Genomic DNA, 15047 nt, shown 5'->3' with positions numbered 1-15047 from the left:
AGTTAACCAAGGTAAAGGATGGAAAGCTGAAGAACTTTGGGTTTGGTTCTATTTTGACCGCCTTTGCTTTGGAGAAGATACCACTGATGCAGCCACAGTACATTACACTCGACTTGCCTTCTCCTACTGAACCACGCATGCAGAGATGGGTTGATCACATGTCTAGGCATGCTGGTCAATCTCAGATTTCTTTCACTGATACCTTCTTCAGGTGGTTCAAGCATTAGGATATGGTCTATTTCGAGTATCCATATGTTGGTATGGACTTCCAGGGTGATCCGGATTTGGTACTGCCGGACGGCGAGCAGTGGGGCGCTATTGGTAAAACCTTTGACCATATCACTGTTTATCGTTTTTGTTCATAACGTCCTTGTGCTTTATTCTATCAAGACTTTAATCAAACTCATGTGTGCACGCAGATGTTGGTCCTGTTCGCCCAGCAGTTCGTCCGAGAGTGCTAGCCGCTGCCCCAGCAGGGGAGACTGCTGGGAGGGTTATTCTTCGTGACCTTGATGTGGCCGAGACCCTTACAGCTGTGCAGGAGCAGGTTGAGAGCCTTACTCTCGGCATTCCAGATGTGAGGATCGACGAGTTGCCCTTACAGTTGCAGCGGCATACTACTGGTGTGCCTAGACGATGGACTCGTCTCTTACGCATGATCGCACAGGCCGTGACGTGCTATCATGAGCATCACTAGACTAGGGTGCCCCCTAGCACTTTTGAGTTTTTGGGTCATGTGACCGATTTTGTCTTGGTTACAGAACATTATATGTAAACCATAAACAACTTATATATATATATATATATTTTGATTTTCGGGGTTTTATTCTGGTTGAGTTATGTGATCCACATGTACAATATTGATGATGTGTTTCTTTTTATAAATGTCGCAAATGTCTATCTAACACATAGTTTGCTAATGAGTCGGTTAATGTGTTTAAGTTTCTGGAAATATGCTGGTATTGAATTAAATCAAACTGTCTTTCCAAAATCTTAACCCTTAGAAACATACGATAAATAGCTGGATTGCGGACGGAATATATACCATTGAGTTGTAGTATTACGAGTTGTGAGTCTAGCCTGACGATTAGTCGGCGTATACCATGGGTGATGGCATCAGAGAGTAGTTCTATCAACGCGCTATACTCAGCGATGTTATTCGTTGATTGCCCAATACATACACCTCTGAAACTTACTAACTCGCCGCTTGGATCAAAAATGGCCCAGGCTGCGGAGGACAGGTTCCGCGAACTACGACTCGCTCCGTCGGCATATCCAACACATATCTCCAAAAGGTTTGACATCTGCAATAAATGTAAGAAGGTGGATTACTCGACCAAAACAAACACTTTAGCGATAACAAAATATAACAAAAGCATACAGGTTACTATTTAAGCATAGTAACGCTTGAGGTACAACCCATTACAGGGCTGCGCCAGTGGAATTTCGTCATAATCCATTAACTCGTAGGCTCCTTTTGCTAACACTCGTTTAACAATATAGGGGCCCATCCATAAAGAATTAAATTTACTCGCTCCCAATTTATCGGATTCTTGGTCGTAAAGCAAGACCAAGTCACCTTCTGAGAAGACACGGGGTTTGACATTTTTGTCGAACTGCGCCTTGACTCATTTCTTATGGGCTTCGTTAGCCAAAGCGGCGTCACGACGGGTTTCATCCAATTGGATTAATTCCAAGAAATGGGCCTCTTCTTCTGAAGTTCCGGGGAGGAGATCAATTGCGAGTTTAAGAGATGAGATTTCACACTGGACTGGCAAGAATGCCTCCAGGCCATACACCAGTTGGAAAGGTGTGAACCCGGTCGCATTCCTTACCGATGTTCGGTAAGCCCACAAGGCTGAGTACAGGATTAGGTGCCACCTTCTTTTGTGAACTCCGATCATCCTTTGCAACATACGCTTCGGGACTTTGTTGATCGCTTCAACCTGTTTGTTGGCTTGCGGATAATACGGGGTAGAGCTGTCATGAGATAGCCCTAGCTTGGCAGCTAATTCAACCATCATGTGATTGCGAAAATGCGATCCATGATCCGTAACTATAGCCTGTGGTACGCCGAATCTGGCGACTACATGATTGAAAAAGAAAAGGGCAGTTGTTTCACCAGTGTTATCTAATGTAGGCATCGCCTCGGCCCATTTGGTAAAATAGTCAACGGCGACTATAATATACCCATGCCCCCCGGCCGAGGTGGGGTTACATGTCATGAAATCGATGCCCCATTTTGGCGAAAGGCCCAACAACAACTATTGGTTGTAAAGGTGCGGGTGGTCTTCAAAAATTTGGCAAGCATGGCAACTTCTGACTGCGGTTATGCAATCTTTGAACATGGTTGGCCAGAAGTATCCTGCTCGTAAGATTTTCTGTGCTGTAGCATATCCAGATTGATGCCCCCCACACGCGCCTGAATGACACTCATTCAGGGCTTTTTTGGCCTCCTCATTGGTGAGGCACCTTCTCAGAATTGTATCGATACCACGACGGTAAAGCGTATCACCAACGATCATGTAGTCTTTTGCTTGGTATCGTATACGTTTCTGTTCAGAGTGAGAGGTGTTAGGCCTGAACTTTTGGGTTTGGAGATAAATTGTTATATCTCCATACCACTCATTGCTTGTAGATATCAGAAACAAATTCTCGTCCATGATTGATTCTTCGGATGTTTCATCGTTGGACGACGATGGGAGATCGTACAATAATTCTGCGAAAACTAGAGCTTTCTTTGATTTGGATTTTACAAATTCCAGATCAAACTCTTGAAGGATCGCTACCCATTTTGAATATTTGCCCCCCAGCAACTGTCGCGACAATATATAAGTCATGGGGTTGCAATCTGATAAAATGGTAGTTTTCTGAAAAAGGACATAATGTCGAAATCTTTGAATCGCTTGAATAGCTGCAAGCGCTAGTTTTTCAACATAAGAATATTTGCTTTCTGTATCATTTAAGTTTTTACTTAAATAATATATAGGGTGTTCAATTCCGTCGACTTCTTGAACTAAAACCATTGCGATGGTTGTATCCGCTGCAGCCAGATACAGATTAAAATCTCTTTGATAATCGGGGGCGTACATTAATGATGCTTTTATTAAGGAATCCTTTAAAGCGTCAAAGGAAGCTTGCACAACCTGATCCCAAACGAAGGGAACCTCCTTTTTCAAAAGACGTGTATAACCTTTAGTGAGTTCTGCGTAATTTGGAATGAACCTCCTCAGAAAGTTTGCTTTCCCTTGGAGTTTCTGAATCTGAAGCAAATTTGAAGGTGGAGGCAAATTGATGATTGCCTGAACCTTGCAAGGGTCGAGACGAATCCCATCCTTAGAGACTACAAAGCCAAATAAACGACCAAAACCGACGCAAAATACACATTTGTGCGGATTGAGTCTTATCTTGTAGTGTCGGCAACATAGAAATATCGCTCTTAAATGCTGCGGATGATCAGTCCACTTTCGCGAATGAGCCGGAAGGTCGTCGAGGTATGGTTGAACGATGTTCTTGATTTCATGGAAGGCATAATTCATTGCCCTCTGAAACGTCGCCCCTGCGTTATTTAAACCAAATGGTAATTTTCGATAAGCGAATGTGCCCCACGGACAAATGAATGCAGTCTTTGACTGGTCCTGTGGGTGGATATTTATTTGATTATACCCGGAAAATCCATCCATGAATGAAAAGCTTTCACATCCGGCGCATTCATCAATTATCTGGTCGATGAAGGGTGTAGGGTAGTTGTCTTTCGGACAAGCTTGGTTTACATCCCTATAATTGACACACACTCTAATTGTCCCTTGTTTCTTCATAACAGGGACAATATTCGATACCCAATCGGTTAGAGGAACCGAGTAGATGAAACGAGCATGGAGAAGCTTTTCAACTTCTACCTTAATGGAAGCGGCTTTCTTGGGGTGCACCTGCCTGAGCCGTTGTCTTACCAGTTTGACATCTGGATACATCTTAATTTCGTGTTCAACAATACTCGAGTCAATGCCTGGCATTTCATCATATGACCAAGCAAAGACATCTCTGAACTCGCGAAAAAGAGCGTTATATATTTCCAGTTCTGAAGGAGAACAACCTTTGCCGACATAAATATTCTCTACAACATTTGTTTTAGTCGAGATATTTATGGCTATAGTCTCTTCAATATTGGATAAGTTTCGCTCGGAATCCACCGTATTTACAGTATTTGATAGGAATTCAAAAACTGAAGGGTGATAAAGGTCATGTTGAGTATCTTCTTCATAATCTGGAAGAAGGGAACGATGGTGGCAATCATTCCATGGTGCCCCCTCAATCAACATTGATTGTAGGATTCCTTCGTCGGTTCCATGCACTCTCGACCAAGGATCTAATGGGGTACCATATTCTCTAGACCTATCTACCCAAACGCTTGATGAGCGTTGATTTGGGTTCGCCTCCCATGCCCGAAACATTGATTGTTACAATATTTCTATTGGGCTTGGGGGCAAAACCATTGCATGATCCATGTTGATATCATCTTCTGAGATCTTCGTGGAAGATATCATATTGCAGGTACCTATTGGCGCTACTTCCGCCAAATCGATTGGAGGTGGAAGGGCGAAAGTTCCCATCAATATAGGATCTTTCAGTAGGCCTACTCCAATATTCTGAAGCGAATGAGGGATTCCATGGATCATGGGAATGCTTCCCGTAACTTGTGAACCATTTGGGAGGAAGTTTTGTTGGTCGATGATCGTAATCCCCCCTTGAAAAGGGAATGCGACCTTTCTAAAATAGGTCGACACTACAGCTGCCATGGCATATATCCACGGTCTTCCCAGTAGGATGTTGTAATCAAGATTCCCATCGATGACTTCAACATCTATTTCTACGGTTTTTCCCCCTAGTTCAACCTTCAAGTTATTTAGGATACCATACGGGGTATATGTCCTTCCGTCGAATGCTTTTAATGTCGTCGAAGATCACGACAAGGTTGGAGATCCTAAAGTTTTCCAGCAACTCATCGACATAATACATGTAGATGCCCCCTCATCAATAATTGTTCGGTGAACAGTTTTGTTGAGGGCTTTCACTTGAATAAGGAAAGCTAGTTGAGCTGGTAACTGAGGATCGTATCCTTTGTGGTCGAAGGATACAAGATTGGAATCCTTAGGATCAACCCCACCAATGGCCGATAACAAAGCCTGCCTTTGGGATGGACAATTTTGTAGTACTTCAAGAGTCAACATAGCGGATGGCGATTGGGCCAAATCTTCCACTATGTTATAATGCTGCGCCGCTCTAGCGCGAGGATTAAATGTCGACTTGTGTACTACTCCCTTTGGTAGTTTTATTGTTAATTCAGGAATGATGGGTGGTACAACTTCTGTCGAAGTTGTTGTCGAACTAGTTGGTTGATCTTTACCTTTGTCGTTCGACAGTTGCGGATTCCCGTAATCTTTATTCCTTGTCGAAATCAAAGCATCATTTTGTTTCTTGGAAATCGACAACATTAGCACTTGCGACGGGGAAGCATTTCCACTATCAACCAGATTTGTACCTGGATTTGGGAACGGATCAGTCAACACAGCTGAGGTTTTTGAACTTTTAAAGAACTTCTTAAGCTCAACTCTATATGGACAATCGACTGTCCAATGATCCTCATCACATATAAAACATGGACTTTTTGGTTTCCCTTTCCCAGGAGGGTTTGAAGAAGTTTTTTCTGGAGATGACTCACCCTGTTTCTTCTTCTTCCCTTTGTTTTGCTTCTTCTTGCTTCCTGGTTGTTTGGTTTCTTTGCCTTTATCTGCTGATACGACATTTACTTCCGAAGCAAGAATTTCGTCTTTTGCATTTTGATCTGAAATCTTACGGGCTTTCTTGGACGAAGCCTTTGTCGATTTCGCGTTTGTCGTGCCAATCACGCCATCGCCAGAATGAGAGTCATTATTTGATTTAGGAGGAGGAGGAATTGAGAATTCTGGTCTAGGGGCATCAGGTATTTTGTCGTAGAGCGTGCCAGACTGAGTATAGACTAAGTCTAGATATTGCGCACGAGCAATGACTTGCTCTTCCGTTACGACTCCCCCCTTCGCCACATCTTCCGTTATAGCAGGAAGTAACGACTTGATAAACCATTAAGCTAATAGCTGATCGGGAACGTACATTTTTTCCATCCTACGACGACGACGCCACTCATGTATATGATCGGATATATGAGTGGCCATCGTCGGTTTGAAGTTGGTTAAGATTTCCGTTCCCGTTTCATACCTTATCAGTAATTGAAAATGGGTTAAGAAAGTCGTGGCTAGGGAGCTGAAATTGTCGAACGAGGCTCTAGGTAATTCAATATACCATTTTTCCGCTGGACCCGTTAACGTCCTCTGAAAAAGGCGAAGCCTTATCGAATCATCGTTTAGGGTGTTTGATGAACACCACAGATGAAATGTCATCACGTGATTCGATGGGTCTTCACCTGGATTTCCATTAAATTTAGGAATGTCCGATGGAAGTTTGTGAGGAATCGCTGGCCACCAAGGGGCGTAAGCAATTGGATCGTTTGTTAACCGATGTAAATCGGGTAACTCTAAAGTTGCCACGAATGGTAACTGTTGATTCAGGTTAGGTGAAGCATACCCAGGGTACGATGGAATTGCCTGAGCAGTTGGCCTTTGCATACCAGCATAATGCAATTGATGTTGGTATGACTAATACGGTTGGTGGACTTGACCACTGTAAAGTGGTTGATTTTGACCGTTTTGAATGTATGGTTGTCCACTGTTCGCAAAGATCTGCCGCTCAGAACCTTGGTATACTTGTTGGAATTGTGGTTGTTGGTATTGCACCAGCCACGGTTGTGAAGCCATGCTCTGTTGTGCTATACTAACCGTCGGACCAAGATGCGGGGTAATTGTACCCGTTTGGACCTGTGTCGCCCCACCAGTTGGCGATTGTGGTTGAGTCACAGGGTCAAGGGGTTGTTGCATTACAACCTGAGAAATCTGAGGCTGACATACAACAAGCATCGTTTGAACTTGTGACACTGTTACAATAGCTGGTGTTGTCGGGATGTTCGACATAGGTACACATTGTTGCATAGAATACACAACTCTTGGTTGTTGGGGTAGTATAGGTACCCAACCACTTGTCGTAACTCCAGTATAACCTGAATACTGTTGTGAACTCCCATATGGATATCCTCCCGAGGGGGTAATGAAAGGGCATACTGCCCCCCATACGGTGGCAATCCGGAACTCAAGGGGATTATTTGTCCTTGGGGACTGGATTGCCCAAATTGACCTCCAAATGGATCAATCTGGCGAGTCTCAACATAAGAGTTGCCGGATATTATTCCGGAGGAACAAATTGGAACGGACCACACTGTCGAAATAGTCCCTGGGTGGGCTCCTTCTAGCGGTTGTGAGCTAGTCGGGACAGATGGTATGCCGGCAAACATTGTCGGGGTGACGGCAGGGAGTTCTGCTGTCGCTGTGTCATTCGACACAGTCCTAGATGTTGACGGTTGTTCAGACATTTTGAGTCTATCCAAGAGATTACCTAGCGATTCTACAGGAACTTCCACTGGTGGTAGACTAACTTCTGATGTCGAAGGAAATAGAGTGACCCCAACTCCAAAATGTGTTGGAGTACTTGCTTGCGGATCTTCTACAATTTCCTCTATCGCAATCAAACCAGGTGGAAGGGGAAGACCGTCAGGTCCGTAAAATATTTCTGGTGCCGAAGAAGGGGTTGAATCAACAACGACAGATGTTTGAAGAAAAAGACTCTCTGGACTAGTTACAGATGGAACTGGTTCAGTAACACAAGTGTTTGTTCTCAGACTAGGATCAGTATCACTGTCCCTCTGTGGTTGTTGAACTTCTTCTGTGGAGGCAGGGTTTCCAGAAATGTTTGGAGTAACCGGAATCTCAGATGTTGTTGGAACACTTATTCTAACTTTGATAGGAGATTTCGAACCGGTTAAACGAGTTCGCTTTGTCCGTACTGTTTTTGATTCCGGAGACAAATACGGTTGACTCGTAAGCCTCCGCGAACGATGGGGTTTCAATTGACTTTCTTCCACGATTGCGGATTACTTGATCAACCAAAATACAAAAGGGGAAAGTGTGTTTCTGAATTGAATGAATTTTTTAGACGCTTTAGACACAACTTGCTTTTTCAATTTTAAAGAGTCGAGAAAAAGCTAAAGATGACTCTAGTCTCCTTCGATGTTTTAACGAGCCCGAAGTGACAAATGCTCGGATGGACTTTTTCCGTTATAGAGTCTGAAAAAGGCCAAAAGGAACTGCTCTGGAGTTCTAGGTAGAGGGTGTGCCAAACTTTTCGCAAAACCGCAGAATACTTTTTAAGGTATGGACGGTCAATCTTCCTGAATGCTGTGTTCAGTGCATTGCGATCAGTAGGGCGGCCGACACGGCTTCCTAAGGATAAAGCTTTTATGCCTATAGGGGTCTCCCAATATATACTCAACGGTACGTGGGAGCACAATCCATACTGGCGCTATCGTCCCTCAGGAGGAATCACCCACCATCAGCGAGATCGACAGTCACCAGGCTTTATGACGCCGGAACACGTCTCTAGCCTAGACCTCTATGTTGTGCATTAAGTTGCAAGGCGTTGTTAAGTTCATTCAATTTATTTTAGGTTGATCTTTTTAGAAGTTTGCCTTTTTGGATCACCACGAGATGTATGATACAATTCCTAAATGCAGTCTAAAGATGATAAGAAAGCTTTTATATCTTTTCAACAATGAAAATCCTAGCTACAAAGGGAAAAGAAAGACACCATCTTTTCTCAAAGAGCAATCAGCACACTTTAATGCACTTTTCCTAAATCAAGCATGCAAACTATCAAGATGCAAATGCACAATGCAGGTGTTTGTTTTCCGCTTTCTTAATATTGATGCCTAAAAAGAAAGCTTTTTGTACAACTTGGAATTTGCTTTTAAATGACAAATACAAACAAGTTTACTTTTTCGAAATCAGAAAGGGTAGAAGAGAATACAACACTTTACAATTTTCGAAATGAACACTTGTTTCGACACTTAAAAGAGACAAACGCAAACCAAAAGCAAAAGTCAATGTATAATCAACTGTAAACAGCCAATGAACTCTCTCCTAAGATCACAATCAACAGATCTGAATCAAGGGCTACAGGATGATTATTTCACTCTTGCAAAGGAAAACTGTAAATGATGCCACAAACACATAAAAACACACAGTCTTTTTGTACAAAAGGAGGCGGAATTTAAGCAGAGAAAAGGAGTTATCAGACAGGTACCTATGCTGGTTACAGGCTGCAAAAATCAGAGATCAAAACAAGGCAAAACAGAGCAGAGAACCCCAGCTGCATAAGGCCTAACTGGATCAACGCACCCTCAACACAGAGGTTTTGACATTCAGCGCAGGTAGCCTTCACGGGACCTGTGTTGAAATGCAGAACCTCTTCACAGTGTCTGCGCTGAAGGAGAAACGAGAGTTCCTCACTGGGTTCTAGGTCACAGTTTGCTGATTAATCTACGGTTTCAGGCCAAATAAAAGCAACAAGCAAGGTACAATCAAAGGGATGCTTTGAGGGAGGACTAAGATCTATCACAAAGGATCATCAAATCATTTGTGAGTCCATTGTTCAGATCATAGACAAATCCAGTGATTGGATCAAAGCAGCAGCTGTCTACTTTGCATCTGAGAATAGCAGATGCAGTTCGATTGTTGCTGTTGATTCTATGAAACAAACAATGATAGAGACACAAGTAAAATGACTAAACAGATCTCCCCAGTGGAGTCGCCAATTTGTTGTGGGGAAAAATGCCTATGCAGGTCGATCCTATCCACCTAAGGTGTGACAGTGCCTTAGCAACAAACAGACACAGCTATTCTAGTATTCTTCCTTTATGAATTAAGAATGAAGAGAGATGGATGGACTAACCGGTGTCTTCCGTTTGTCCCTCGATCTGGTTTCTCTTCTCTTTGAGAGTTCCCAGCTACTTGCCTTCTTGCTTGCCCAGCTTCAACAAGTCCCTGCAAGATCACAAGAAGAGAACACTACACAAAGACATAGATTCATATTCATAAGTAGTTCAGGATTAGAAATAAACTAAACATACTAATGCAATCATACATCAAAGATACATCAGTATATAGAAGAAACCAAGATAGCTTTATTGATGAATAACAAGGTTCAGGAGGAGATACAACCAAGAGAGTTCCAATCCAGCATCTCCTTCCCAGCAAATGAAATTCCTATCTTCACCTCCCTTCAAAGCATTAAGCACCCAATGATTCCAGTCTCAAACCAACAACAATTCTTTGCAACAACAAAATTCCAGCCTCCCGGATCTCATGGAAGAGAAATCCATATATAGATGTTTGGAGAGAGGATGAGTCAGCTTGAGATCTGACTAGTGTCCTCTCCCTCTGTCAGTTCTTGCTTCCACTTGGAGACTAAGAGCCTCTTACTCATCACTAGTCGAATTCATTGAGGCAAGTGTCATTGGAGAAGATTCTGGAAGCTTCCAGGGTCTTTTCCACCTCGTTGAATGAACTTGCCATTTGTCACTTCCCGCTCAGTGCACCCTGGTAGTGCTTCTACCTGCATTGCAGTGCACCTAGCCAGTGTAATCTCTGCATTTCAGCGCAGACAGCTAGTGGAGCCTCTGAATTGATCCTGAATTGACTTGTTTTTGAGCAGTTTCTGGTGGAGAACTTCTGTGAATTGCTGTGATTTGTTAGCCTTGTTCCTCTAGGGGTAGGAACAACATGTTTAGGGACTTTGGATCCCTTAGATTATGGAGATTTCATGCTTATAGCTGTAAGACACAAAAATGTCTATAACAACAGGTGGCCTGTCTTTTGTAAAAATTGGTTAAGTGTGAGACTTGGTTTGGCCAAGACACACTTGTTGTAAAATCTGATATTCTTGATATAATAAAATTGTCAGGTAGACTTTCTGGGAGTTGCCCCTCCCTTTGTACTTAATTATTGTTGATGTTCTCGGTTTATTGTTCATGGTTAATAATTGAGAATGGTCTTCATTAAAGTATAAAGGATAATGCTTTACTCAGTTGCGAGATATAAGTTAAGTATGTTTACGTTGGAAAAAGGCGTAGTCCATAAACGTTAGTATTGTTAAAAAGAAAGCGTTCAGTGGTGCCGCACCTCGCTACAAGCGGTTGGAAGATCACCGCAGGTGTAGGGGCGTGACAGCAACGATGTAGAAAGACTTTAAAATCATGGTTTTTTTATTAACTATATATTTTTGATTAACCATGTATTATCAATTTAATTATATATATGAAAGTATAGAATAAATGTATTTGTTAACCTTATTATTATTTTGTATAAAAATATATAGAGTTTAGGTTATTATGTTAAAGTTTTAGGTTATTTTATCTCGTATATAATTATATCAAGATGATATATTAATGTTTTTTTTTCAAATCAGCTGTTTGTACAATATTTGAGGTTTATCAAAAATATTATAGATTTTTTTTAAATGTTGAAATACTTTATAGTTTAAAAATTACTAAATCAATATATAATAATATAATAAATTATAATTGTTTTAGTTTTTATTTTTTATTAAAATTTAACAGTATCATTTTTGGGATGATCAATATTTTTAATTGTGAAATACATTTTGAGGTATATAATTACATTTAGAATTATGAAAGAAATCCACAGTATATAATTATCATCAAAATTAGACATGAGTTATACTATTGTTTATCACTTCACTCATGCATGTCATATGCATAATTTGAATAATTCATGCATGAATTTAGATGATATATCCATAAATTGTTCACTCATGCATCCATGGACATATGATTTTTTACTTGTGCATATCTGGTTAATTAAGAGTTATTATACATGCATGAGGATATGAGTTTTTCATTGGGATATATCTAATTAGATAAGATATTATGCATGAATGATAAGATACATGCATGAAAATATATGACTTTTTCCCTTGTAAATATCCAATTAATTAATTTTAACTTCATTTCTTAACTAGTTAACTATTTTTTTTTTAAATAGTGATAGCATATATGCATAAATTAGAAACTCATCCTAATAAATATTAACCTTATATATTATATTAAAAAATTCAGATTCATTTGTTAAAAAAGTATAATTATAATTATATATATATATATATATATATATTCACAGATTTTATTTATAAAGAAAAACGTAATGATGCACTTAAAACCTATTAACAAATCTAATAGGTTGCTACGTAATTGTAGCTTAAAAGCCCTTTTAAGGAAGCTTCTCTCACTTTCTAATCACGCATGGCATCGGTTGTAATTTGATAGTTTCTAAAGTTTTCTCAAAATCGATAAACTTTGGGATATAGTCCTCTAGCAGACCATGTAAGCATAAAAAATTTCGTTATCATCCCTGTGTATTATGTTTATGCCCATTATTTTCATGCTTTTTTATTTGGTAGTAATAATAACTTATTTTAAGTTTATATAATTAAAAGAAGAATATAAAAAGTAAAATCCTAAGTTCTTTCTGAAAAATAGATAAATCAACTCAAACCAATCATTGTAACCCATGGGCGTATATGAAATTGATCAACAAAAATCAGTCACGCATAACGTGCTTATTACTTTTTGTTTCTCCCAATCACTTACGAGATGGCTTTGAAAAAATGATAATAAGTGCTTATTGAGTTTTGTTCATTTGTTCCTCTCCATCCCTTATTACTTTTTGTTTCTCCCAATCACTTACGAGATGGCTTTGAAAAAATGATAATAAGTGCTTATTAAGTTTTGTTCATTTGTTCCTCTCCATCCCTTCCATGAGGAAGGATGGCTCGACCAACATGGTTGTAGGGTGGCTTTTAACATAAATTTGATTGGCAGAAATTCAATTGGATTGGAAAACAATATTTAAATTTAAATTATTTATTATAAATTATTAGGTTATAAAGTTAAATATTTTATTTTATTTAGTTATTTTATATTATATTATATTTAGGTAATATGTAATATTAATATTAATATAATATTGTTATTTAGATTGGTTTATCAATTACAAGTTTTATAAAGCATTTTAAATTGAGGAAAATGTTGTCTATTTATTTTATATTAGATATTATAATATTGTTGATTTTTTTTTATCAATCGCAAGTTTCATAAAATATTTTAAATTGAGTAAAAGACTGTGTGTGCATTTTATAGTAGATGTTATAACATTGTTAATAATTTATAGACACAATCAATCATTATTTCATTGTTGGCAGTCACAACTTATTACTAGCTAACCATAAACAATAATCAAGAATTGCATCACTTTAACCACAACTTATTGCTAAATATGAGACCATCTTGCCATCCATTTAAGCTAACACGTTGTCTTTAAAGTTCATTCGTTTTGTTCACTAAACATTCAATATAATAAAGTTAGACAACATTCAACCATTGCGTCACTCTAGCCAAGCATAACCTATTATTCAATACTAAACCATATTTTCATCCATCTAGACAATATTGTATCAATATTTAAGACTTGTCCTTGAAGCTCATATCCTTACTTCACCAATGTTTCAAAGCATTTATCAAGATCATTACCATATAGATAACTTACGGACCATCACATTGCAAAATCACCATCTTATATATGCTGGGCAACACCGTCATGCTTCATTGGCATATTTACCACTTTATTGGTACACCCTAAGACATTTTCTATTCTCCTATCCTAAACTAAATGACATTATTTTGGTATACAAAGAAATAGAGTTTAGGTTATGTGTTCTCTGGGTATGTTAAGGTCTTGGGTCAAGATTATATATATAAAATCAATTTTTATTTTATAAGAAAACATTTTGTTTTTAACTTCATAACAAACATTATACGTTCTTTCTAAATATATAAATATTTCATGTCTACAAAATTATTAAATCAAAAGATAATAATATAGTAAATTCTAATTGTTTTAGTTTTTTTTATTATTATTAAAATTTAACAATATAATTTTTGGTGTGATCATTATTTTTAATTGTAAAAATATACTTTGAAGTATATAACTACATTTAGAGCTATGAAAAGAATCCACAGTATACACTTATCATGGAATTACACATCAGTTGTACTACTATCACCTAGAGTACAAATATGCAATCATCACTAGTTTATCTCTCTCCTCATGCATGTCACCTGGAGTACAAATATGCAATCATCATTAGTTTATCTCTCTCCTCATGCATGTCATATGCATACTTTGCATGTTGCATGCGTTAGTTTTTATGATATATGCATGACTTATTCACTTGTGGTTAAATAGTTAAGTAAGGACTGTTATATATCCATAAGTATATAAGTTTTTCACTTGTAAATATTTAATTGATTAAAGTATTATAGATGCATAAACATATATAAATGAACCTTAACTCAATTTCTTAAACAATTAATTAAATCTCTTAAACAATTAATTAAATCTAAAGATTTTGTAATTGGTAATAACCTATAAATATAAATTAGAAACCAACTTTAATAGCATTAACTCTTTGGTCAATTTTTTTTTTAAAAAACTTTAAATCCATTTATTAAAAAATCATATATATATATTATTCTAATTAATACAAAGATTCAAAAATAAAAACATAAAATTTTATAAAATTAACTAAAAAAACATACAAAATCATATATATATATATATATATATATATTACTCTAATTCATACAAAAATTCGGAAATAATTTTATAAAATTTTATAAAATTAAGTATAATGGAAAACATATTGATGCAGTTGAAACCTTTTAACAAGTCCAATAGGCTGGTACATATTTGTAGCTTAAAATCCTTTTTAAGGAAGCTTCTCTAACTTTCTAATCACGTATGGCATCGGATGTAATTTGATATTTCTTTAAGCTTTTGATATTTGATAAACTCTGTGATATGGCTGTGTGATATGGTCCTCTAGCAAGTTGAAATTACCAATATTTAAATGGGTTGACAATGTAAGCATAAAAGTCTTTGCTATCATTCACTTCTGTTTATGCGCATTATTTTCATGTTTTTTAAATTGGT

The sequence above is a fragment of the Pinus tabuliformis genome, chromosome 9, assembly GCF_031772625.1.
Source record: "Pinus tabuliformis cultivar Carrire ecotype Pingquan chromosome 9, CPIR1, whole genome shotgun sequence".
Lineage (NCBI taxonomy): Eukaryota > Viridiplantae > Streptophyta > Pinopsida > Pinales > Pinaceae > Pinus > Pinus tabuliformis.
Note: the sequence above shows the minus strand (reverse complement) of the source record.